Raw genomic sequence first — 27,899 nt, 5'->3', positions numbered from 1 at the left:
ATCCAGATATGCTAGTTGTAACTGTTGGCCACTTGAACTGAAAAGATGTAATCTGGCAGCCATGGGGTGGCCACCTTCTGTCCTGTGGAGAGAGAAGTCTGAAACCCCCTCTGCAGAGAGAGGAGAGGAATGAACTAACCAGGTGAACAGAAACAGAGAGAGACATCACATAGGGCCAGACAGAGGCTGAAAGACCCCAAGCCTGGTTCCGGAGGGCATCCTTGCTCAGGCCTGGTCACAGGATCAGCCCCTGGATTCTGCAATACTCATTTGTTCTTATAATAAATCCCCCCCCACCCAGCACACCCTTTTTAAAATTAAGCTAATACAAGTGGGTTTCTGTTACTTGTAACTAAAAGAACATTGGCTAACACAGCATAGGAAGGTCCACAGGCCAAGGTAGGCAAGGTTTGTACGGTCAAGTTGTCTACCTGGGCATCAGAGTAGGACTGCAACTGTCCATATCTGGTCTGGACCTCCCTCCTCCACAAAGCCCGAAGGGGTTAGTTGTTCTTGCCTTCTTACACAAGTCAGTCATATACATATTTCTCATAGCAAAGTTTCACATAATAAGAAGTAAATACAGAAGTGCCTTAGTTGGAAGTCCAAGTGTAACTAAAGAATAACAAAGTAAAAAGTCCCTTATCATCCTTACCCAATCATCAATCCTACCTCCAAGACAACATTTGCTAATGCCATACTTTATCCAATCTTAGATGCCATCACTTGTAAGACACATTCCAGTTTTGGAAATGTTAAAAGGTAAAATGAGGTACAGTAGTACGTTGAGTATCCTTTCAAATATTTTTCTTGGCATTTCACATGTCCATAGTTTTGGGCAAAGCTATTCGTTTTTGTCATTCAGAGACTCATTCTAAGAACAATATTTTGCAACTGCCTTCTTAACATTTCTTGGAGCATTTTGCTTTTTGATAAAGGATTTTGTTCTATCTACCACGGTATCTCCAGTGCCAGGATAGGGCCTGTCACATTACAGGAACTCAATAAAGAAAGGCTCAGCTAATCAATGACCAGTCTCCTTAATTCTTCTAATGCCTACATGGTCTTCAATAATATTTAACTTTTCCCCATTAAAGTAATCATTTTGATTATTTACTTCTTTTTAATCTTTATAAATAATGCTGTTGTGAACATCCTAGCTCCATTGTGTTTCTATGACCAAAATAATTCTGGAGTGTTTACTATGTTACAGTTGTTAATCTAAGTACTTTACATGTAGTCACTTTTTAAATATTCACAACAGCCATCTGAGGTCAGAGCAATGATCATTCCCACTTTTCAGATGACAAAGCTGAGAAAGAGGCTAAATAACTTGCAGCAGCAGGGAATAAGTTAACAAGCAGGATTCAACAAGCAAGCAACCGTGCTCATAAGTCCAGGTTCTTACCACTGTGCTCCTTTATCTGGATGAGTATCATGAAATTGACTATGTTAGAAGGAAAGAACATTTCAATCCAAAAAAATGCTACATCAATTCAAATTCACCCTATTCGTATTTGACAGCACCAGCTTCTCAAACACCCTTGCCAATAATATATGTTATCAGTTTTTAAATAATTTAAAAACATAGGTAAAAAATTATTTTATTGTTCACTTAATTTGTATCTCCTGGTTAACTGGGACATTGAGCTTTTTTCCATTGATTATTGGCCATTTGTATTTTTCCTATGAGTTGCCAGCTCATTTTCCTTGCTCATTATTTTTCTTTTGGGTTGTCTTTTAATTATTTTTTTGGAACACTGAACATTATTATAAATGTGACAAAAGTTTTATCTAGGTTTCTTTGATATAGTCATTCAAAAGTTAAAAAAAATTTGATACAGTCAAATTCATCAGTTTCGACACATGGCTTCCGAATTTTGTGTCCTTTTTCACCCACAATGATAAAGTATTCCATTTTTCCTTCTAACATTTTATTTTTATGTTAAACTCCATATTCCATCTGGAACCTGTCTGGAGATGTAACCTGGGCTCTAACTTTTTAAATGGAGACCCAGTGTTCTCATCACTATTCTTTGATGTGCTATGCTTATCGCATTTTACATTCCCATAAATGTAAGAGTCTATTTCTAGACTTTCTATTAAGCTTCATTGTCCTAATTGTCTATTCCTGTGCCATGACATTTATATAAAGCACCAGGAACACAGTCGGCACATAATGTCAGTTATCTCCCTCACCTCTTCTTAACCGTTCTATATTTTTTTCCTTTCCACAGTTTCAACCTATAGAATCATACCTATGTTATTTTTTTCACCTATTTAGAATCTCTCATCCTGAATTCTAGGGTAGTCATCTGACTATTCTCGTGTCTAATGAAATGAGTTGATGGGGTCACTTGACCAAATCATTTTTATAGCTTTACGGCTATGTATAATATGGCTTCCTTCCAATCCTATTAAACCAGCTAATCTTTCTTTATTGATCAGGATAAGAAAAAAGACTGAATTTCTTCAGGTTGCTTCTGAGGGTTCTCAGAGGTGAAATCACTTACAAAGCTGCTTGTCAATCATTCTGCTGTTGGCAGAGGTCTGAGGTTTTGGGAAAGGATCTAGAGAAATAGCCTCCCATCACGGCTGTGTGTACCATCTGTGCCCTTTCCGTCAGCTGGGTCAGGATGCGTCCTTTGGTCTCACTCAAGGCCATGTGGTCTGCTGCCGTTGCCCTTTCTCTCTTTACATAAAGGTGACTCTTCTGTCACCATATTCCAACCCAGTTCTGGTCTCCACAGTGCCAATAACACTATAAAACTTCTCAAGTAATAAACAATAATCTCAGATCTGTTCTGCAAGTTGCCAAATTTTCACGCATTGATGTTTGAATATTTAGGGCCATAATACAGTATGTCCTCACTTATCATCAATAGGTTCTTGGAAACTGCAAGTTTAAGTGAAACAACATGTAACAAAACCACTTTTACCACATATAAACAAGAGGTAAGTTCCTACAGCATATTTGTGGTCCCCAAAACATTACCAAACTTCTAAACAAAGACCCAAACACTTCTAATATTAAACATTGAAATAAGTGTGAGCTATGTATACATTAAGAAAGGTTAATAAAAACAAGATAATTGTTTACCCAATTTTTGGTAAATCAGCTAATGATGGTGGTCATAGTGGTGATGAGTTAAATCAAGAAATAAGTGCTTGCAAAGCAAAAATTGTGAGGAACACCTCCTCCCACCACATAGCTCGAAACCAACAATCACAAATATGGCAGGCTCGCAGAGCTTTTTTTGTGCTGTGTTGTTTATTGTTATGCATTTGTATGATTATGGTAGACTTGACGAATATTTATTTGACAATAATTGGTATTCACTTATTCATTCCTTTTCCAACGCATTTATTGCAGTTCAGGGTCACAGGTGGCCAGAGCCTATCCCAGCAGCTTAGGGTGGAAGACAGGAGCCAGCCCTGGAGGGGACATCATCCCATCACAGAGCTCACTCACACACACTCACATTCTTAAAACCGGGATCATTTAGACATGCCAGTTCACCTAACAGGCACAACTCTTGGATGTGGGAGGAAACCAGAGTCCCCAGAAAAACCTCATACATATATGTGGAGAATGTGTAAACTCCATACAGACAGTGGTCCCAGCAAGAGAGTAATTTTTTTTTCTCATCAACATTATAAGGAAATGAGTTGAAAGAAATGACATTATTCAAGGACCCGCTGCACTCTCTTCAACTCCTGTCCTAACTGTTCCTCGATATAACACATGTGGTTAAGAGCATGGCCCCTGAATCCAATCTGCTGGGTCTGAATTCCAGCTCCCTCAAGGAACCAGCTGTGCAACTTCAAGCCTCTGTCAACCTCAGTTTCCTTATTTATAAAGTCAAGGGGACAATGATAATGTACCCATCCTGTAGGGTTGTTGTAAAACTAAATGAATAATTGTAAAGTACTTAGAACACTGCTGACACGTTGTAAAAAACTCAAAGTGTTGGATGAAATAAACAGGATGACACATCAAGCCTTTCCTACACTTTCATTAATCTCCCCATGTCATTCCTTCTACTCTACATAACAATTGTTTGTTTCTCCCACCTTAAATTTTTATGTGAAGATAGTCTTTAAATATATCAACTAGGTTCAGAACATGGTTTTTTCATCCTCCATAGATGTCCTGCAGACTTCGATAAGATGGATAATCTCACAGAAATAATAGCAGCTGAAGTAACGATATTATTAAACAAAGAAATTTGAAGGTCTCTGTGAAGAGAACTTTTTAATTCTCCTGAAGGATACAAAAGATGACTTGCCTCAATGGCAAGACAAACCACATTCCTGAGTAGGAAGATTCATAAGGATGCCAGTTGTCCCTGAGTTTATTTCTATATTAACTCCATAAAAACACCAATAAGTTTTTTAGAACTAAACAAGGTAATTCTCAAGTTTGTGTGAAAGAAAAAAGCAAAACTTAAAAAGACAAATGTGGAGGGAACTAAGATTAGCAGATTTTTAAAAATTCTTCTTATTATTATTTGAGACAGGGTCTTTCTCTGTCACCCAGGCTGGAGGGCAGTGGCACCATCACTGCAGCCTCCAACCTCCTGGGCTCAAAAGATGCTCCTACCTTGGCCCCCCAAGTATCTAGGACTACAGGTGGCCACCACACCTGGCTAATTTTTAAATTCTTTGTAGAGACAAGGTCTCGCTATATTGCACAGGCTGGTCTTGAATTCCTGGGCTTAAGCAATCCTCTCACTTTGGTGACTGTGAAGTGACACCTCAAATCAGTGGTGAGAGATAGACCATTCAAATGATTGTATTAGAGGAGCTATGTAGTTATCTTGAAAAAACACATACAGTTGATTCTCATGATTAGCAGTAGTTCTATAAAGATGCTGCAAACATGAATTAGTGAATACTGAATCATTGCTACTAGTGGAAATGCTGGGTTTGGTTTCTTCAAGCCTCCGGTCACAACATTTTTTATCAACTGATTAATCCATAACCTTGTTTATGTGTTTCTGTTAATGACACCTTAGTTAATATATATTGTTGATTCATTAACATTGAACTCATGGCCAACAGCACTGGAACTCATGCCTGAACAAAGCTAATCTAACACATATATTTGCTCTGTAAGGCAGTTGGGAATACTAGATAACACTTCAGCACTATACTTAGGCACCAACAAACAGCACAAAAAATGTGAAAGTGTCATACTAAATAGGCTGGAAGAAGCCCACTTGTTTATAGTACTAGAGAAGGCAGAGCATCAGTTGTTTGACCTCAGCTGGGAACACTCACATGTCACACAACTGAAATTTGTTGCCACTGCTTGTAGCAAGAATGACTGCAAAAATACTATGAGTAGGGGGGAAGGGGAAGGGAGATAGCATTAGGAGATATATCTAATGCTAAATGACGAGTTAATGGGTGCAGCACACCAGCATGGCACATTTATACATATGTAACTAACCTGCACATTGTGCACATGTACCCTAAAACTTTAAGTATAATAATAATAAAATAAAATAAAAAAATAAATAAAAATACTATGAGTATAGATTCTAGGGTTATAAATACATTTTAGCAAGTAGGTGAATTCATAAATACAGAATCTGTGAATAATGAGAACAGACTGTAGTTAGACCCAAATTTCACACTATATACTAGAATAAATTACAAAAGATCAAATCTTTAAGTGCAAAACAAAATGACCATGAAGTAGTAGAGAAAATAGTGGAGAACTTTCTTTATGACCTTGGAATGAGGGTAGAACTTGAATTAAAACATAAAATCCAAAGGCCACAAATAAAGATTGTTAAATTTGACTGCAGTAAAAAAACAAAAACAAAAAAATGTTTTCAAGGCAAAAAAAATACTACAACCAAGGTCAAATTTAACTTATCAAATAATTAAAATAGCAAAAGATAAATGATGAGTCAGGAAAATATTTGCAATTTGTGTGACAGCAGAGGGATAATCTCCCTAGAATGTTAAATGTCCTGGACATAGACAAGAAACACATAAAAAATACCTAGTAGAAAAACTGAACAAAAGATATGACGAATTCACAGAATATATAAACAGTTCACAAAACATATATAAAAGGCTCAACTTTATTCTTAATAAGAGTAATGTAGACTAAAGCTATATTTAGGTATTATTTCTCAGTTATAATGGCAGAAATCCAAAGGATTTCAGAACAATGTAATAATGCTGATATAAAGTAGTATATTCTTTCATACATTTTTTTTTTTTTTTTTTTTTTTTTGAGACAGAGTCTTGCTCTGTCACCCAGGCTGGAGTGCAATGGCGTGATCTCGGCTCACTGCAACCTCTGCCTACCGGGTTCAAGTGATTCTCCCACCTCAGCCTCCCAAGTAGCTGGGATTACAGGCACCCGCCATCACGCCTGGCTAATTTTTGTATTTTTAATAGAGATGGTGTTTCACCATGTTGGCCAGGCTGGTCTTGAACTCCCAACCTCAGGTGATCTGCCTGCTTCAGCCTCCCAAAAGTGCTGGGATTACAGGCATGAGCCACCGTGCCCAGTTCCTTTCATACATTTCTATCAGGAGTTTTAATTGGTGCCATCCCTATAGATGATAAATTGGCAATAATTATCAGAATTCAAACACATATAGCATTTTTCAGTGAAATTTATTTCAATTTTAAAATTATTTATTGATACATAATAGATGTAAATATTTTCAGGGTATATATGCTATTTTGATACATTCATATAATATGTAAAGACCAAGTCAGGGTAACTGAGATATCTATCACCTTAAATATTTATCTTTCCTTTATACTAGGAGCATCTGAATTATTCTCTTCTAGCTATTTGGAAATATACAATAGAATATTGTCAACTGTAGTCACCCTACTAGTCTATTGAACCTAATCTATTGTAGGTCTTATTTCTTCTATCCAATTATATATTTGGACCCATTAATCAACATCTCTTCATTCCCCCACCCCCCAACTCCCTAACTCTTCTCAGCCGCTTGTCAGTATAAACTTTTACCCAGAAATTTATCTTAAGGATTTATCCTATACAGGCATACCTCAGAGATGCTATGGGTTCTGTTCCAGATACCACAATAAAGCGAATGTTGCAATAAAGTGAATCAATTTTTTTTTGGTTTCCTACTGCATATACAAGTTATGTTTAGGGGAGGCACAGTGGCTCATGCCTGTAATCCCAGCACTTTGGGAGGCTGAGGGGGGAGGATTCCTTGAAGCCAGCAGTTCAAGACCAGCCTGGGAAACATAGTGAGACCTTGTTGCTACAAAAAAATTTAAAAATTAGCTAAGCATGGTAGTGCATGCCTGTAATCCTAGTTATTCAAGAGACTGAGGTGGAAGGATTGCTTGAGCTCAGGAATTCAAGGCTATGTGAGCTATGATTACGCCACTACACTTCAGCCTGGGCAACAGAGCAAGATCCTGTCTTAAAAAAAATAAAACAAAATAAAAAGTATGTTTGCACTATACTGTAGTCTAAGTGTGCAATAGCATTATGTCTAAAAATGTACATAGTTAATTTTAAAATATTTTATTGCCAAACAATGCTAATGATCATCTGTGTCTTCAGCAATTTGTAACATTTTTGCTGGTGGAGGATCTTGCCTCCATGTTGATGGCTGCTGACTGATCAGGGTGGGTGGGATTTGCTGAATTGAGGTGGCTGTGGCAATTTCTGAAAATAAGACAATAAAATTTGCTGCTCAGTGGACTCTTTCTTCCATGAAAGATTTCCCTGTAGCATACAATGCTGTTTGATAGCATTTTACCCACAGAACTTCTTTCAAAATTGGAGTTAATCCTCTCAAATCCTACCACTGTTTTATCAACTAAGTATATGTAATATTCTATATCCTTTGATATAATTTCAACAATGTTCATAGCATCTTCACCAGGAGTAGATCCCATCTCAAGAAACTACTTTCTTTGCTCCTCCATAAGAAGCAACTTCCCATTCATTCAAGTTTTATCATGATATTATAGCAATTCAGTCATATTTTCAGGCTCCATTTCTAATTCTAGTTCCCTTGCTAGCTCTACCACATCTGCAGTTACTTCTACTGAAGTCTTGAACTCCTCAAACTCATCCACAAGGACTGGAATCAACTTCTTCCAAATTCCTATTCATGCTGGTATTTTAACCTCCTCCCACAAATCATGAATCTTCTTGATAGCATCTAGAATGGTGAATCCTTTCCTGAAGATTTTCAATTTACTTTGCCCAGCTCCATCAGAGGAATCATTCTCTATGATAGCTATAGCCTTATAAAATGTATTTCTTAAATTAAGTCTTGAAAGTCAAAATTACTCCTTGATCTAGAATGTAGAATGGATGTTGTGCTAACAGTCATGAAAACGGTTTTAATCTCCTGTACATCTCCATCAGAACTCTGAGGTGACCAGGTGCATTGTCAATGAGCAGTACTTTCTTTTCCCCCCAAATGGAGTCTCACTTTGTCACCCAAGATGGCGTGCTATGGTGCAATCTCAGCTCACTGCAACCTCCACCTCCTGGGCTCAAGCAATCCTCCCATCTCATCCTCTCAAGTAACCAGGACTACAGGCACACACTAACACACCAAGCTAATTTTTGCATTTTTTTGTAGAGATGCGTTTCATCATGATGCCCAAGTTGGTTTCAAACTCCTGGGCTCAAGGGATCTGCCCATCTTAGCCTCCCCCAAGTGCTGGGATTACAGGTGTAAGCCCCCACACCTGGCAGAGCAGTACTATTTTGAAAGGAATTTTTCTGAGCAGTAGGTCTCAACAGTGGGCTTAAAACATTTAGTAAACCATGCTGTAAACAGATGTGTTATTATCTAGGCTTTTTTGTTCCATTTATGGAGTGCAGCATAATTCTTAAGGTCTCTAGGATTTTTGAAATGGTAAATGAGCATAGGCTTCAACTGAAAGTTACCAACTGCATTAGCCCCTAACAAGAGAATCAGCCTGTCCTTTGAAGCTAGGCATTGACTTCTGTCCTCTCTGGCTACAGAAGTCCTAGTTGGCATCTTTTTCCCCATAGAAAACTTTTTAATCTACATTGAAAATATATTGTTTAATGTAGCCACCATCATCAATTATCTTACCCAAATCTTCTGGATAACTTGGTACAGCTTTATCATCATCAGCACTTGCTGCTTCATCTTGCACTCTTATGTTATGGAGATGGCTTCTTTCCTTAAACCTCATGAACCAACTTCTCCTATCTTCCAATTTTTCTTCTGCAGCTTCCTTGCCTCTCTCAGCCTTCATAGAATTGAAGAGAGTTAGGGTCTCCTCTGGACTAGGCTTCAGTTTAAGGGAATGTTATGGTTGGTTTCATCTTCTATCCAGACTTCTCAAACATTCTCCACATCAGCAATAAGGTTGTTTTGTTTTCTTACTGTGTGTTCACTGGAGTAGTACTTTTAATTTCTTTCAATAACTTTTCCATCGCATTCACAACTTAACTGTTGGGTGCAAGAGGACTTGCTTTCAGTCTATCTCACCTTTCAATATGTCTTCCTCATTAAGCTTAATAATTTCCAGCTTTTGATTTGAAGTGAGAGAATGTGCAAATCTTCCTTTCACTTGAACACTTAGAGTCCATTGTTAGGTTATTAACTGACCTCATTTTGCTATTGTTTTGTCTCAGGGAATAGGGAGGCCCAAGGACGGGGGAGAGATGAGGGAATAGCAGGTCAGTGGAGCTGTCAGAACAAACACATTTATCAAGCTTGCTGTCTTATATGGGCACAGTGATTCATAGTGCCTCAAAACAATATAATAGTAACATCAAAGATAACTAATCACAGATCATCATAACAGATATAATAATGAACAAGTTTTAAATATTGCTAGAATTACCAAAATGTGACACAGACACACAAAGTGAGCACATGCTGTTGGAAAAATGATGTCGATAAATTTGCTCCACACAAGGTTGCCATGAACCTTCGGTTTGTGAAAAATGCAACATCTGCAAAGCACAATAAATCAAAGTGCAGTAAAATGAGGTATGCCTATACTTAGGACATGCAAAATAACAAACAGACAGACTTATTCATTGCGATGGTGTTGGCAATAGCCAGAGATTAGAAAGTCTATGGATAAAATACAGATTTAAAAACTATGGTTATACGATGGAAAACTGTTCAGTTGCAAAATGCATGAAAAAACTATGGATTAACACAAAAAATCATTAAGATATATTATTAAGTGAAAAAGCAAGATGCAGAATAATATTTTTGCTATCACTTATATATAAAGGTGAGGAGAAAAAATAGTTATGTGTACTGGCTTGCATATGCTTAAAAATTCAATGAAATGATTATTAAGAAACTAATACCAGTAATCACCCATTGTGGAAACTGAGCACATATAAAAATGAGGTGGAAAGGATATTGTCTTATAATTCCTGATATTTGACCCTTGGGAATGTATTACATATTCAAAAAATTAAATAGAAAATTTTATTTTAAAACGGAAGCTTGACAGATTTGATTATAAGATGAAAGCACATTATCCTTTTATCAACACAAGCACAGAAAGGCAATCACAAACTCTAGAAAGGGAGAAAAAATAAATAAAGGCTATACCTAAAGTCCTTGTCCAAACTGGAAGCAAAGTAAAATTCATCATGATTTGTGTAAATGGCATGCTATATGCAAAGAGAATCTATTTAACTTTGATGCTTGGGATAGCATTCAGGACTCACCTATTCCCTGATTTCCAGATTATTTAGTACACAGTCACATCAGTGGGTTCCTATTTAAATCCAGCCCAGTCTGTTACACCCTTGATGAAACTAAGATCAATAGCATTCAGTAGGGAAGATAACCAATGGGAAAAATCACTATTTGGACCGGTCACCTTGTCTTTCTGTAAAATTACTAAACTAGGCAAGGCGTGGTGGCTCATGCCTGTAATCCCAGCACTTTGGGAGGCTGAGGCAGGAGGACTGTCTGAGCCCAGAAGTTCAAGACTAGCTTGGGCAACACAGCGAGACTCTATCTCCTTTTTTATAAATAAATTTTTAAAAATTACTAAACTATTAAAACTAAACCCAACTGTTGAAAATTTTTTTCTTTAAAAGCTCCACACTTCTCCATCTGACATTACCATAATCCAAAAACTCAACCTCGCTTTCGTCATTCCACCAGCCCTACAAGGCTCTGGGAAGACAAGAGTGATTCAAAAAGTCAATGGAATAGTATATTCATCTTATGAAAAGCTCCTTGGCCAAGATCAACATTGTTTACCTTCTTATTGCAGTCAGTCTGTGATAAGAGAAGAGGAGGTACATGCGCCAGGGTTCCATCTCATTTTCACTACTCTATTGGAGTTCCAAGAGGAGCCAACCAGATTCTCTCCACCTGACTCAGACAGCATCTGGGAATTCCATGTGCACAATGAAAGCCTTAGTTTACGGATACATAGATTATAGCATTTTATTACAGGATAGACTCAAGAGCAGGAGCCAGCAAACCACAACCCATTGACCAAATCTGTTTTTATAAATATAATTTAATTGGGACACAGCCATACCTAGTCATTTACATATTGTTTATGGTCCTTTCACACTGTAACTGCAGAGTTGAGTAATTGTGACAGAGGCCATATGGCCTGCAAAGCCAAAAATATTTGTTATCTAGCCCTTTACTGAAAAAGTTTGCTGAATCCTGCTCAAGAGTGTCCTGAAATGGTATCCAGCCAATTCCCACTGACAAAGTCAGACAGTTATAATACATGTAGCCTCAATCATCATCACTAAAAACTGTTTAGCCATGTCCCTATGTGTGTACATACACACAGACTTATATGTATGGTGGCATGCTCTTACTAAAAAATAACAATAAGATCACTAACAAAATGTTCATTCAAAGAGACTATAATAGTCTTACCCTCATTCTGCTTTCTCACAAGAATCCAGTGTATTTCACATACCTAAGGGAGGCAGCATCATTTAAGGGACAGAACTCTAGGAGTACGCCACCATGCCTGGAATTCTTTTTTTTACTTGTTGTAGAGACAAGGTCTTGCAATGTTGCCTAGGCTGATCTCAAACTCCTTGGCTCAAGCAATTCTCCCACCTTGGCCTCCCAAAGTGTTGAGATTACAGTCACGAGCCACTCTGCATGGCCAGGTACTTAATTTTTAACTTCAAATTATTGAGGGCTGGAAGCTTCAGTAAGTTGCCACTAACTAGTTATCAGAGAAAATATGTAGTTTATCTGAAATATTTTATTTATATAAATATATATAATCTTTCAGATATCTTTACAATTTTTATGTATAAAAATATATATGTAGTTTTATATATGTGCATCCTTTAAAATTAATAACTAATGCTATCAGAAATAGAGAGAAATCTTCACATCCTATGAATGAAGAGGAATCCGAAAATCAGAATAAATATGGGAACTAACTCTGAAATTTCTAGAGAATAGGGAAGGAATGCTCGTTTCAATAATGTAAGGATTTGGGTTCCACACCCATGTGAGACAGAAAAGTCCCATGTGATACTGGGAGCTGGAACTGAGATATCTACACAAAGCTTGACATCTTCCAGGGAAGAAAAAACTATCCATCAGCATGCAAGCTATATTAGTTCATTTTCACACTGCTATAAAGAACTACCTGTGACTGGGTAATATATTAAAAAAAAAAAAGAGGATTAATTGACTCACAGTTCCACATGGCTGGAGAAGCCTCAGCAAACTTAAAATCACAACAGAAGGTGAAGGGGAAGCAAGGCACGTCTTACATGATGGCAGGAAAGAGAGCACGAAGGGGGAACTGCCTCACTTTTAAACCATCAGATCTTGTGAGAACTCACTCACTATCATGAGAATTACACGAAGGAACCACCCTCAGAATCCAATCACCTCCCAACCAGGTCCCTTCCTCCACACATGGGGATTACAATTTGAGATGAGATTTGGGTGGGGACACAGAGCCAAACCATATCACAAGGATTATGAGAAAGTTTGTCAGTCTTTGCTTGGGCTCCACATTGAGAAAAGGAACTCTCAACAACTTAAAAATATGGACCAACACCATACATTTGTTTCAACTTTGAATTTACATTCTCCATGTGATCTGAGGATACGAAAGATGTCCAATGTCTAAAAACAATTATTTCATATATGTTTGTTAGCTCGTTTTCAGTGGATTTTCATCTGCGGAAATTCTGCAAAGTTGAGAAATTAACATAATCTGGTAGAAGGCAACACAGAACTACCCTTGAGGAATATTCCATCAACATAGGCTACATAGGATTCTGACAGGAAAAAAAAAATGTAATCAACAGGAATCGTAGATATAGTCTGCATCCATAAAATAAGTACTTTAAAAGTACTTTTAAAGTTATTAAAGGTGAGGACTTTTATAGAGAACCCAGAAATAAATCCATACATCTACAGTGAACTCATTTTTAACAAAGGTGTCAGGAACATACATTGGAGAAAGGACACATAAATGCTGCTGGGAAAACTGGATATCCACACTCAGAAGAATGAAGCTAGATCCCTATCTCTTACCATATGCAAGAATCAAATCAAAATGAATTAAAGACTTAAATCTAAGACCTCAAACTAAGAAACTACTGAAAGAAAACGTTGGAGAAAGTTTTCAGGACATTGGTCTGGGCCAAAGTTTCTTGTGTCACAAGCACAGGCAGCCAAAGTTTCTGTGCCTCAAGCACAGGCAACTAAAGCAAAAATGTACAAATGAGATCACATCAAGTTAGAAGGCTTCCGCACAGCAAAGAAACAATCAACAAAGTGAAGAGACAACCCACAGAATGGGAGAAAATATTTGCAAACTATCCATTTGACACAGGATTAATAACCAGAATATATAAGGAGCTCAAACAACTCATAGGAAAAAATCTAATAATCTGATTTAAAAATTGGCAAAAGGTCTGAATAGACATTTCTCAAAAGGATACACATGAATGGCAAACAGCTATATGAAAAGGTGATTAACATTATTGATCATCAGAGAAATGCAAATGAAAACTACAATGAGATATTATCTCACCCCAATAAAAATGGCTTTTATCCAAAAGACAGGCAATAAGGAATGATGGCGAGGATGTGGAGGAAAGGGAATCCTTGTACACTGTTGGTGGGAATGTCAGTTACTACAATCACTATGGACAACAATATGGAGGTTCTTCAAAAAACTAAAAATAGAACTACCATATAATCTAGCAATCCCACTGCTAGGTATATACCCCAAATAAAGGAAATCAAAATTGTGAAGAGATATTTGCACTCCCATGTTTATTGCAGCACTATTCACAATAACCAAGATCTGGAATCGACCTAAGTGTCCATCAGCAGACTAAGAGATAAAGAAAACATGATACTTACACATAATGGAGTGCTCTTCAGCCATAAAAAAGAATGAAATCTTGTCATTTGTAACAACGTGGATGGAACTGGATGATATCATGTTAAGTGAAATAAGCCAGGCACAGAAGAAAACAACTTTGCATGTTCTCACTCATTTGTGGAAGCTAAAAATTAAAACAATTGAACTCAGAAATAGAGAGTAGAATGATAGTTCTCAGAGGCTGGGAATGGTGATGGTGGGAGGGGGAAGTGAGTATGGTTAATGGGTACAAAAATATAGTTAGACAGAATAAATACAATCTAGTATTTGATAACACAACAGAGTGACTATAGCCAAAAATAAAAAAGAAATTTAAAAAATAAGGACTTCTACATTTGGTCAATATGGAGTAATAGAGATTGGATACTCCCTCCCATCTGAAGCAATTGAGAAAAGGACAAAACATATGAAACATTTTCAGACGTTGAACATCAGGCAGTTCTGGGCAGTGACATCTCAGAGAGGGAAAACACAGAACATTTTAGCTTACTGCCTAGAGGGAGTTTCCAAGTCGCTGCATGAGAAGAGAGAATCCAGGCAGAGGCTAGCAGTCTCCTTGAGCTGAGGAGAAACAGCTGGAAGATAGGAGAAACAGCTAAAGTGGCTAGACCTGACAGGACAGAGCACCAGAGAAGAGAGGGGCACATCAGGAGAGAGCTCCAGAATCTTCAAAGCCTTGAGTCTTCTTCAGCTGAGGACAGATCAGAGAATGCATGTGAGGAAACTACCCAAGGACGAGGAAAGAATCAACCAAAAAGAATAGAAGGAAAAATCTCCAAAGCTCACACAGAGCCAAGAATAGTTTATATTCCTACCAGCCAGCATGGAAACTCTCATAATTCAACGGCATTGAGTAAAGTACTTAAAAAGATATCATCTCATTAGTGATATCAAGATTTAGAACAAAGAAATTTGCCATGGATAAAGAGAGATATGTAATAAGAATAATGATGATGATGATGATGAAGGGATCAATTCAACAAAAGGATGATGAGGTGAGAAGATGTAGCTGAGAGTCTAGAGAAGCCAAGGTGGCTAGCATTTGCAGGACAGAGTACCAGAGAAGAGAGAGTATCACAGAAAAGGAGAATCTGCAGAGGGTACCTATAGGAAGACAGCCTGTTGCACACCAAGACTGATGCCATCTTGAAGTGAAACTGCTATAATGACCCATGTTTGACCCTCACATACCAAGGTGTTCTGCAGTAAGATCTTTAAGCAATGCCTCTAGCATAGATAATCCCTCATAAAGATGCTTATCTAATCTCCCCAGTGGTTGCAAGTTTTGCAGGAAAATTTGAGGCATGACCAGCTGCACATGTCTTTACCTTAAAAATTTGCTGCATAAAGGACATTTTCTGGAGGGCAGGTGTGGAGAATCCACCATCTCACAGCTGCCTGAGACCACTGTTGTTTGCAAGCTCCTATTAAAAGTTTCTTTCTGAGAAACTGGATTTGTCAGCCTCTTTCTTCAGCCTATCAGCTCCCTAGACTTTGGAGGTAGGTGTGCATATACTTGCTCACTGTGGAACAGTGCCCTTGAGTATTCAGCTGAGCATAATAAGCACATGCGTGTGGGGAAGCTAGACAAGGCTGGGGAAATAACCACCAAAAGATTTAGAAGTAACATTGTCCAGTGCTCACATACAGCTAGACATGATGCCTTTCCCCTTCAGCCAGACTGAAAAACTTTATGATCCTCAGAGTGTAAGACAGAGTGCACAGAACAGTTTTGCCTCAATAGTGGAAAAGAATTAGTACTGAGTACTGCTCCAGCTTTACATAATAATCTTAAAAGCAAAACCTGAAAAGATCAAATGCTTCAAGTAACTTCACTACGTCCCAGAACAAAGAGCAATAACATTTTATGGAAACATAAAAATATGCAGTAACCATCATGGAAAAATTCACAGTATCTGGCATCCAATAAAACATTCCTAGATACAAAAAAGGAGGGAAATATGACTTGTAATGAGAAAAAATAAATAAATTGAAAACAAATCGTAACTGATAATAGATATTAGAAATAGCAAGCATAGTCATTGAAAGTTACTACAACTATATGCCACACATTTAAAAAGTTAAGTAGGGATATGGAAGATATAAAAAAGAACCAAGTAAAACTTCTAGAGAAGAAAACTGCAATGCGTGATGGCAAATACATTGGATAGGATTAGTGACACATTAGATTTTGCAGAAGAAAAAATTAGTGAACCTGGAGATGTAACAATAGAAACTATGCAAAAAACAAACAAAACAGAGAGAAAAGGGAATTTTAAAAAATGAGCACAGACAGCATCAGTGAGCTATGGGAAAACTTCAGATGGCTTAACATACTTGTAATGGAATCAGTAAAGAAGAGAAAACATAGGAGCAGAAAAAATTTTGAAGAAATAATGGCCATAATTTTTATAAATTTGATTAAAATCTTAATCCTACAAGATCTAAGTATCTAAAATGCTAAGCCCAAGAAATAGAAAAAAAAGCATCCCAAGGCCCATCATAATCAAATTGTTCAAAACCAGTGATGATTAAAAAAAAACTTAAAAGCAGCCAGGTTAAAAAAAATAATAAAAATCACCAATATGTAACATATGGGGGAACAAAGATAACTCAACAGAAATGATGTCAGTGGAAAGACAACAGACAACATCTTCAAAATGATGAAAAAAAATGAACTGTCAGCCTCAATCTTTATATTCAGCAAAAATGTCTTTCAAAAACAGAGGTGATTCAAGATCAAGGAGCTGGCAGGAAGAAGCAAAAAAAGAAGGTAATATTGGTTTTCCAGATATTCAAAAGCTGAGCGATTTCACCAAGAGCAGAGCCACACTACAAGAAATATTAAAAGAAGTCTTTCAGATAGAAGCAAAGAGTTATCAGATAAAAATATGAATCTACGCAAAGAAAACACACTAGAAATAATAACTACACAAGTAAATATACAAGACATTGTTATATAAATGCCTACGAAGATCCCTGATTCTTTAAACTAAAGCAATAACTAATATGAGATTTATAATATGTAAAAGTAAAACATGACAATAGCACAAAGTTTAGGAGGAAGGAAGTAAAAGCACAATATTGGAAATAAAATGAAATCATAAAAATATTCAATTAATTTTTAAAGAATTAGAGGAAAAAAGGAACAAAGACTAGATGGGACACGTATTTTAAAATAGCAAGATTTAAAGCTGACCATATTAATAATCATATTCATTGTAAATTGTTTAAGTATCCTAATTAAAAGGCAAATTTTGTCAGATTAGATTTTAAAATTGTGAAGCCCAATTATATGCTGCCTATTAAAAATGTACTTCAAGGCCAGGCGCAGTGGCTCACGCCTGTAATCTCAACACTTTGGGTGGCCGAAGTGGGCGGATCACTTGAGATCAGGAGTTAAAGACCAGCCTGGCCAACATGGTGAAACCCTGTCTGTACTGAAAATACTAGAAAATTAGCCAGGTGTGGTGGCAGGCGCCTATAATCCCAGCTACTCGGGAGGCTGAGGCAGGAGAATCGCTTGAACCTGGGAGGTGGAGGTTGCAGTGAGTGAAGATCGCACCCCTACACTCCAGCCTGGGCAACAGAGCAAGACTCGATCTCAAAAAAAAAAAAAAAAAAAAGAAAAAAAGAAAAGTACTTCAAATATAAACACAAATAAGTTAAAAAGTAGGCAGATAGAAAAATACACAGCATGCAAACATTAATTCAAAGTCAGATAGTTGGGGTGACTGTATCATTAGACTGAGTAGATTTCAGGCCAATGTCTATTTCCAGGACTAAATAAGGTCATTTTTAATAGTTGCTCTAGGGATTATAATACACACGACTAACCACTCATGGGCTCCTTAGAATATTTTACCATATGAATTAAAATGTAGATGTCTTACAACCACATTGTTCTCTTCACTCTCCCACTTCTTGTTGTAGTTGTCATAGGTATTACATTTAGATACGTTGAAAACCCTACCAAACAATCTTATATTTGTTTTCAACAGTCAGACATATTTTCAAGAACTTATGAGAAGAAAAATTATCTATTCCATATACCCAGATATTTATCATTTCTGTTACTCTTCCTTCATACTGAAGTTTCAAGGATCCCTCTGGTATCATTTCCCTTTAAACTGACGAACTTTCTTTAACATTTTTTTAAGACCGGTTCAGCTTGGTGAATTCTCTTAGTTTCCTTCATCTGCAAGTGCCTTATTTCTCCTTCATTCTCAATTAATATTTTTACTGGATATAGAATTCTGGATTAACAGTTCTCTCTCCTTAAAAATTTTATTCTACTGTTCTTTGGCCTCCAAGCCTACTAATAAGAAATCCACAGTCATAAAAATCATTGTCCTCCTCTATATAATATATCATTTTTTTTTTCTGGATGCTTTCAATATTTTTTTCTTTTTCTTTGGTATTGAGAAGTTTTTCTCTGATGAATAGATGGGCTTTGTTGTTCTTCAGTTTTTCTTGTTTGGCGTTCAATGATCTTCTTGAAATGTAAACTTATGTCTTTCAGTGAATTTAGGAAGTTTTTTTGCTATTATTTCTTGAAAATATTTTTTCTGAATCCATCTCTTTCTCTTCTGTTTCTGAGACTCCAATGATATAAATATTAGATCTTTTGATAAGAGCTCACAGACTTGTCAATCTTTTTTCTCTTTGTTTTTCAAATCAGATCCTTCCTATTGCTCCATTTTCAAATGTCATCTCCATTTTGTTATTTGGTTCATTCAGTGAAGTTTTTATTTCACATAGTACATTTCTCAGTTTTAAAAGTCCCAATTGGGTCTTTTTGTAGTTTCTATTTCCATATCTAAGGCTTTTATTTCTCTATTAACTTCAAATTGTAATACCTGCTTAAAGCCATTGATAATTTCAGCATCTGGATCACCTTGGGATTAGCATCTGTTTGTCTTTTCTCTTGATAATTTATCACATATTCCCAGTGTTTTACATGTTGAGTAATTTTGGATTCATCTGGGTAATTTGAATGTTGTGTGTGAAACCTTGGGTTTTGTCAAAACCCCTGAAGAAGGTCGATTTGGGCAGTGAACCTGTTTAGATCCAGACTGTAAATTCCATTTCATTTTTCTAGGGGCTGTGCTTCTAATGCAAATTTTAAAAGCCTTTGCTATGCTCTAGTGAGTTTGTCCCATATGTGCGCCATTAGTCCAGGACTTAGCTGTGGATTATATTCTAGTTCAGTCCTCAAATCCCATGTTATGCATCTCTGGGCCTGTTGCACACATGCCCAGCTGAGGGATGACTTGTACTGGTTCATACAGAATCAGGGGATTCCCTTCTCCAGCTCTCTTCTCCTCAGGATTTCTCCCACACTTTCCAGGTCCTGAGGTCCCACCTTTTTTCATTTCTTTGACTAGAAATACATGTTTCTCTCTCTGAGTTTTAGCCTCTATGCTTTCACAGTTTTGCATGGCTGGAGCCACACCCGGAGTAAAATGATGAGATAAAACCGAGGGAGTGCTCCAGACTCTCACACCACAGGAATCTCTTATTTCGGTTTCTCTGACCAGAGAGAGAAGTTTTCTCTCAAGATTTTCAGTGTCTATGCTATTATCACCACTACTACAGCAGGGAGCTTCAGAAATGGGGCTGCTGAAAAAAGATAAAAGAAAAACAACTGAGATTTTCCCCCACACTCTCTGGCGTGCAGGAGCCTCTTCCTTTGGTCTTCTGGTCAGATGGGGAAGGCCTTCTCTGAGTTTTGCTGTCTGTACCTGTTAACACAGTTCTGCCACTGAGGCTACCCTTGGATCAAACCTTGAAGACAAAGGAAAAAAACCCAGAAAACTCCTTCCCATACTGCTTGTTCTTTAAGATTTGACATTCTTCCCCAATCTGACAACTAGTGTTTATTTTTCAGTCTTCAGGTAGTTTTGTTTTTTTTTTAATTCTATCCAGAGTTATTAGTTGTGATCTGTGGGGAAGATAGGCCATAGTGGAGTGAGTCCATTTTGGCTAGCACCAGAAGTCTCAAATAAATTATTAAGGCAGGCAAAGGTTATAAACATACATTTGACAGTGGCAGAGAACCATAATGTCTGATAAACTCACGAAAGTACATTGACCTTCATTTATAATCAGGAAAATGGAAGTTAGTTTGGTAAAGTTTACACACAGCAGTTTGGCAAAATTTTATCATCTGATAATATCCAGAGTAGAAGATAAAGTAAGAAAACAGGAATGGAATCATTTTATATTTTAAGTAGAATTATAAATCAATATAACCAATTCCTAACCAAAGTCATAATACAGGTTAAAATAATTACAAGAGACTGTCATATGCAACTCCATAGCTACAGATTTGGAAACCTACAGGAAATATATCATTTCCTAACAAAATAAAAATTACCAACATTAATGCAAGAAGTAGCAAAAAAATTGAATACATCAATTACAAAAGCTGTTAGAAAATGACAAGAAACCTACCTTTGAAAGTAATACTAAATCCAAATGATTTTAGAATTGAGCTTTAAGCTATTGGACAAATTGTTATAATACTGTTTAAATTATTCCAGACCACATAAAAATATAGAAACCTCTTGAACTTATTTTACTAGTAAGCATTTTAATAACCAAATTCCTTGATGACAGTATGAAACAAAGAAGATCAAGCTCATCCATGTATCTAGAAAAAGTTTTAATCAAAGTATTAGCAAAAAATACTGCATGATGTAAAATAATACAATGTGACCAAATAGGGTATATTTCGAGATCCAAGGGTGGTATAATAGCAAAAGACTGATAAACATATTACATAAAGAAATCAAAGGACAAAAACTGTACTATTAAGCATCATCTGTCAAGATGCTCAAGATTAAGAAGCATAGCTGAGAGGGACCCCACCTAATAGCCTTTTAACTCCCTGAATTCTAGTTGTTTATGATCAACACTTCATTTGTTCTTCTTCATTACATAAACCAATATACTTTCTTTTATTTTTTCTTAAGCTAGTTTGAGTTGGAATGCTGTCATGTGCAACTAAGTATATTTTCTGCTAGGTGCAGTGGCTCACACCTGTAACCCCAAGACTTTGGGAGGCCGAGGAGGAAGGATTACTTGAGACCAGCCTGGGAAAGCATAACAGGATATCATACCTACAAACTTTTTTTTTTTTTTTTTGAGACAGAGTCTCGCTCTGTTGCCCGGGCTGGAGTGCAGTGGCGCTATCTCGGCTCACTGCAAGCTCCGCCTCCCGGGAGGCTGCAAGCTCAGCCTCCCAAGTAGCTGGATCTACAGGCGCCCACCACCACAACCGGATAATTTTTTTGTATTTTTAGTAGAGACGGGGTTTCACCATGTTAGCCAGGATTGTCTTGATCTCCTGACCTCGTGATCTGCCTGCCTCGGCCTCCCAAAGTGCTGAGATTACAGGTGTGAGCCACCACGCCCGGCCACAAAAAAATTTTTAAATAAAAATTAGCCAGGTATAAGTGGCACATGCCTATAGTCCTAGCTATTCAGGAGGCTGAGGCAGGGGGGTCACTCGAGCCCCGGAGTTCGAGGCTGCAATGGGCTATAACTGTGCCACTGCACTCCAGCCATAACTACAGAGCAAGACCCTACCAGTAAAAACAAAACAAAACAAACAACAGCAACAAAACAGAAAGAATGTATATTAATACAAGCATCAACAGAAAAATAGTTAATAAAAACAATTTTCCATAGTCACATACAACATAAATATTTTAAAGTCAGTAGAAAACCATTGTTAGTAGGAATGTAAAACAGTATAGCCTTTTGGAAAATAGTTTGGTAGTTTCTCAAAAAGTTAAACATAATATTACTGTATAACCCAACAATTCCACTCCTATGTATCTACCCTAGAAAAATGAAAACCTGTCCACACAAAGACTTCATGTTCACAGTAACATTATTCATAATACTCCAAAACTGGAAAGAATCTAAATGTCCATCACTGGTAAATGAATAAAGGAAATGTGGTATAACCATACAGTGAAATATTATTCAGCAGTAAAAACAAAATACTGACACACGCTACATCATAGATGAACCTTGCTAAGTGAATGCAAGCCAGACACAAGAAACTACATATAGCAAGATTTCATTTACATGAATTGTTCAGAAAATCTATAGGGATAGAAAGTAGACTGGTGTTTCCCTGGGGGTAGGGGCTGGGATTGACTATAAATAAGTATAAAATATATCTTCGGAGAATGAAAATATTCTAAAACTAGTTTACGGTAGTAGTTGGACCACTCACTAAATGTTACCAAACATCATTGAACACTTGAAATGGATACAATACTACAAAATATAACTCAATAAGGTTGTTAAAAATTAGCCATTAGATTCCTAATATATAAACAATAATCAAGTAAAATAAAGATAGAAGAAAGCATTCCATTCACAACTATAGAAAGTCAGAAAGTATCTAGAAATAATATAACCAGAAATGTTTGGTACTTATAGGAAACTACAAAATTTTACTAATAAACATTAAATCTTGAATAAAAGGAGAGTTTGTTTTTTAAAAGTATATTGCACCATCATACATATTTCCTAATTTACACTGTAAATTTAATATATTCGCAATCAAAATCTCAACAGGATTTTTAAGAGAAGAAACCTTAAAAATGATTAACTTGATCTAAAATTATAAACATATGAAAATAATCAGGAAAATCTTTAAAAAGAAGAGCAAGAAATGGGAACACACCCTACAGTACTATATTATCATAAAGCTACAATCTTTACAGCAGTACAATAGAATTTACAGATGTATCAATAGAACATAATTAAAAGCTAATAAATTAGCAAATAAATATGCAAGTTTAATATCTTATAAAGCAAATTTCAAAGGAACGGAAAAATATGAAATATTCAATATGTGGTGTTTGGACCCGTGTAAAGTCATTTGGAAAAACATAAAGCATGATTCTGACCTCATTTCTTATACCGAAATAAAATCCAGATGGATGATACTTTTATAATAGCTGAATGAGAAAGGCTTTAAGCATTTCACAAAGATTAATGTCTATAGAGAAAAGGATTATAAATTGGATTGCATTTTAGTTAATAGTATTTGAGAGCTCACTTTATACCAGGAACTTTTCTGAGCATTTTATTTAACCTAAGATTAAATGCAAGTAATGTATTTAATCCACACAACCAACTTGATCTATCTTCTGTTCCTCCTCATAGTCTCTCAACCTCACCTGTCTCCTGGACTCAGCCATTTGCTCTGCTTCACTCAGCATCTCAGCCAAAGGACACACCCTTCTGCTGCTTGAGGCTGAGCAGCATATCTGGAGTCTCTGGCCCCTCCTACAATCTCCAGACCCAGATGAATTGCCACTCCACAGGAGTGGCTACCCATAGCTGCCAAAAAGCCTGATAATGCAACCCACAGTGTGGAAAAGTTAACTCCTAGTGGGGAAAATTTTGACTAGTAAAAGACAGGAAGCAGAAGGATAAAATCTCTCCTTCCTCCTGCCCACTGACTGTGCTGAGACATAGATGGCCATGCAGCCTGTCTGGAGGCTTCATGCATGGCTGAGTGACTGATTCACCTGCTGAGATGCAGTTATGTGTTTGTAGTTATGACAGTAGCCAGTGCAAAAAGGCTTTACCCTACATTGCTTCCTACACTTTACCACCTCCCTTTTCTTTTCATCTGTTCTTGCTGCCCTGGGATCACATCTCTCACCTAAAGCATTAGCACTTAATCCTTGTCCCAGTGTTTGTATTTTAGGGAATCTAGAGTAGGACATCCAATTTTTCTGATAAGGACACTAATTCACAGACAAGTAAAGAAACTGGTTAAAGATCATTCAGCCATTAAGCTTGGTTTTGAACACAAGGAAACTCATTAATCTTATACAGTGTAACTACAAAAATAAAAACCCAGCAGCAAACTGTGAACTATGGAATGCTATTTTTGGGATCAAGAGTAAGACAAGACAGGGCCGGGCACAGTGGCTCACACCTGTAATCCCAGCACTTTGAGAGGCCGAGGCAGGTGGATCATGAGGTCAGGAGATCCAGACCATCCTGGCCAACATGATGAAACCCTGTTTCTACTAAAAAATACAAAAAATTACCTCACCTGTCTCCTGGACTCAGCCATTTGCTCTGCTTCACTCAGCATCTCAGCCAAAGGACACACCCTTCTGCTGCTTGAGGCTGAGCAGCATATCTGGAGTCTCTGGCCCCTCCTACAATCTCCAGACCTGGTGGCACATGCCTGTAGTCCCAGCTACTCAGGAGGCTGAGGCAGGGGAATCGCTTGAACCTGGGAGTGCAGAGGTTATGCCACTGCACTCCAGCCTGGGCGAGAGCAAGACTCCGTCTCAAAAAAAAAAAAAAAAAAAAAAAAGTAAGACAAGACTGCCCACTATAATCATCTCTCTTCAGTATTAGATTGTTATACTATTATAGTATGATACTAGAAATCCTAGCATAATGGAAAACAAAAGAAACAGAACTGATATTACTCACAGATGTTTTGATTATATATGTAGCTGATTTTTTAATCCATAAATGAATTATTAGAATAAACTTGAAATATAAAATGTTGCTGAATAAAAGGGCAATATACAAATCTCAATTATATTTTTATATATTGCAACAAGACACAAAACCACAAATACTGCTTTTAATTGCATTTAAAATACCCAGGAATATATCTTACAGTAACTCTGCAAGACACTCACAAAACTATAAAACATTATCAAGAGAAATCAATAAGGATTCCAAAAATGGTGACACAAATCACATTAATAGATTGTAAGATTCAATTTTATTATGTCATTTCTCAAATTTATCTATAGATTCAAAGCAATCCCAATCAAAGTCCTAGCAAGTTTTTTGTTTGGAGGAAGTGGATTTTGAGTGTGTGAAATGTGTGCCAAGGGCCAAGAATAACCAAAAATGTCCTTGAAGAAGAAGAAATGGAAAGGAAGTTGTTCTAACAGATGTTAAGCTATAGGAAACTCAGTAGAGTATTGATACAAAGTTTGACAAAAATGAAAAAGAAAGACACAGGCAATAAGGTAAAAGATGCCATTGGACCTTACTTTACACCATAACTAAAATCAACTCTAGGTAGATTAAAGGTAAAATGAGAAGGAGAAAACTATGTAACTTTTAGAAATTAATATATCTTCATTATCTCACAGCTGGAAATGATTTCTTTAAAAAGATGCAAAAAGAAAAAAAAAGCCATAGAGAAAAAGGTAGATAAATTCGACTTCCTTAAAAGTTAGAACTGCAGTTAATCAAAGAGAACTATAAAGAGAGGGAAAACCCAAGCAACAAATCAGGAGAAGCTATTTGCAACACATATTAACTGGCAACTTAGAACACCATAGTTTTTGTATCTAAGACAAACAGTTTTCCACATTTTACCATCATGAACGTTAGGGTGCATCTTATGATCGCTGGCAGGTTACAACGTAATTGAAAATGTTTTTGTTCTTAATGTAATACAGTGGTACATTTTTAATGATGGCATCTTAGATTTGGTGAAAAACTGCATATAGAGAACACTGAAGAATCCTTAAGTAAAAGACAATTCAAGACCAAAAATGGACAAATGACTTAACAGGAATTTCATGAGAGAGAAAACCAAAATGGTCATTAATTATGTGAAAAAAATAGCCTCATTAGGATCAGATAAATGCAAATTAAAGCTATAATGATATATGTAGGCAAAAATTTTTAAGCCTGGCAATACCAAGTATTAGCAAACATTTAAAGAAATAGGATCCTCTCATCCATCATGGATCAGAAAGTAAATTGGTAAATCACTCTGGAGTACAATTTACATTACCTAGTAAAGATTAACATGTCCAAACCCTGTGATTCAATAACCCCTCTCCTAGGTATACATCATAAGAAAACTTTAATATACTTAACACCAGATGCATGTAGGTGTGTGTGTATGTATTTAAAATAGCATCATTAAAAATATCAAAAAACTAAAAATGACACAAATGTTCATCAAAAATCCACTGGCTAAACAAATTGATTTCTATCTCTGCAGTGGAATATTATACATCAATAAAAATGAATGAACTACAGCTACATGCAGCAAAATTAATATATCTCATTCTCAAAGTTGAATGAAAGAAAGAAGTTACAAAAATACATTCAGAATGATTTCTTTCATATAAAGTTCAAAATAGTCAAAACTGAACAAAAGATTATTTAGGAATACATAGATACACGGTGTAAGTATGAAGAAAAGCAAGACAACGGTTGTCACAAAAGTCAAGGTCATGGTTTCCTATGTTATGGTAGTAAGTACTTGTGATTATGAAGGGGCACAGCAACTTTCAAAGGTGCAGGCAATTTTCTGTTTCATATCCTAAGTAGAGATTGCACCAGTGTTCATTTAGTTATAATTTGTATGCATCCATTTATATAATCTTCTGTAGGTATACCATATCACATTTTTTTAAATGAAAAGAGTTGCAGAGCAATATGATCTCATTTAATTTTCATATTTATATGTTAAGTACATATAGGCAGAAAAACTCTCAACTGTTTTACTTATGGGATATTACCTCTGGGGTTTGGGGTTGTGAGTCTGTAAGAGATTTGTAGTCTGCGTTATGTGAATTTTTACAATAAGCACATATGACTTTGTAATCAATTAAAACAAGTAAGACACTTAATCAACTAGGAAAAGCATGCCAGGTAAAACACACCAGTTATTGAGACTGGCCAACTTCACCCAAATAATTTGAAATGAACATTTCTATACAATTTTATATTCCTTGCCCTACTGCCTGGGTTGTTATGAATCAGATTTCAAAGATAATTAAAGCCTTTAAGGAAAACAGATTCTACAAGCACAGCCAAAATTGTAAGGTGTTGACAGTAATTCTAACTACAGTCGCACCATCACATCATTTCACAATTCACCTTTACCTCTCATAAATAATTCTCAGCTTCTTTAGACAACATCCCAGAGCCTCTTCCAAATACAACAAGAGTCAAAAACATTCCAAATGTACACAACTGTCTTGTAGCTTTCCATAGTCAGAGAGAAGGCAGTGGTCATGCAGTAGCGGTGCAGTGGCAGGGTGTGATGAGTGTCCAATTTGTAACATACATTACACCTCACACAACACCTCCAAGTTTAAAAGAAAAAAGAATCCCAGTATCTCATCTCTAACTACTTTATATACTAATGGGGTTTTGTTAGACCTCAAAAAATGTTTACCAATTGAGTTTATATTAATATTATCTAATTTCTATTTCACAATTTTATTCTCTTAAGCATTTAAACCATTTTTTTCTATACCAAACATTTCTATTTGCAAAATACCAAAACCCCATTCTCCAGCTCCCTGAATGCTAACTACCCCAAATAATAGAGGGCAGCAACCACAGGCAACTACAGCTTTAATCTGTACTGTTCTTTGGCTTTTGACATTTGGCTCTGATCTTGGCCCCTTTCCCAGGGATTAAAGCAGTAGTAGTGTGCTGACAAACATCTAACAACCAGCTTT

Source organism: Pongo abelii, chromosome 9, assembly GCF_028885655.2.
Source record: "Pongo abelii isolate AG06213 chromosome 9, NHGRI_mPonAbe1-v2.0_pri, whole genome shotgun sequence".
NCBI classification, from domain to species: Eukaryota; Metazoa; Chordata; class Mammalia; order Primates; family Hominidae; genus Pongo; species Pongo abelii.
The sequence above is the reverse complement of the archived record's forward strand: the minus strand, read 5'-3'. Positions refer to the sequence as shown.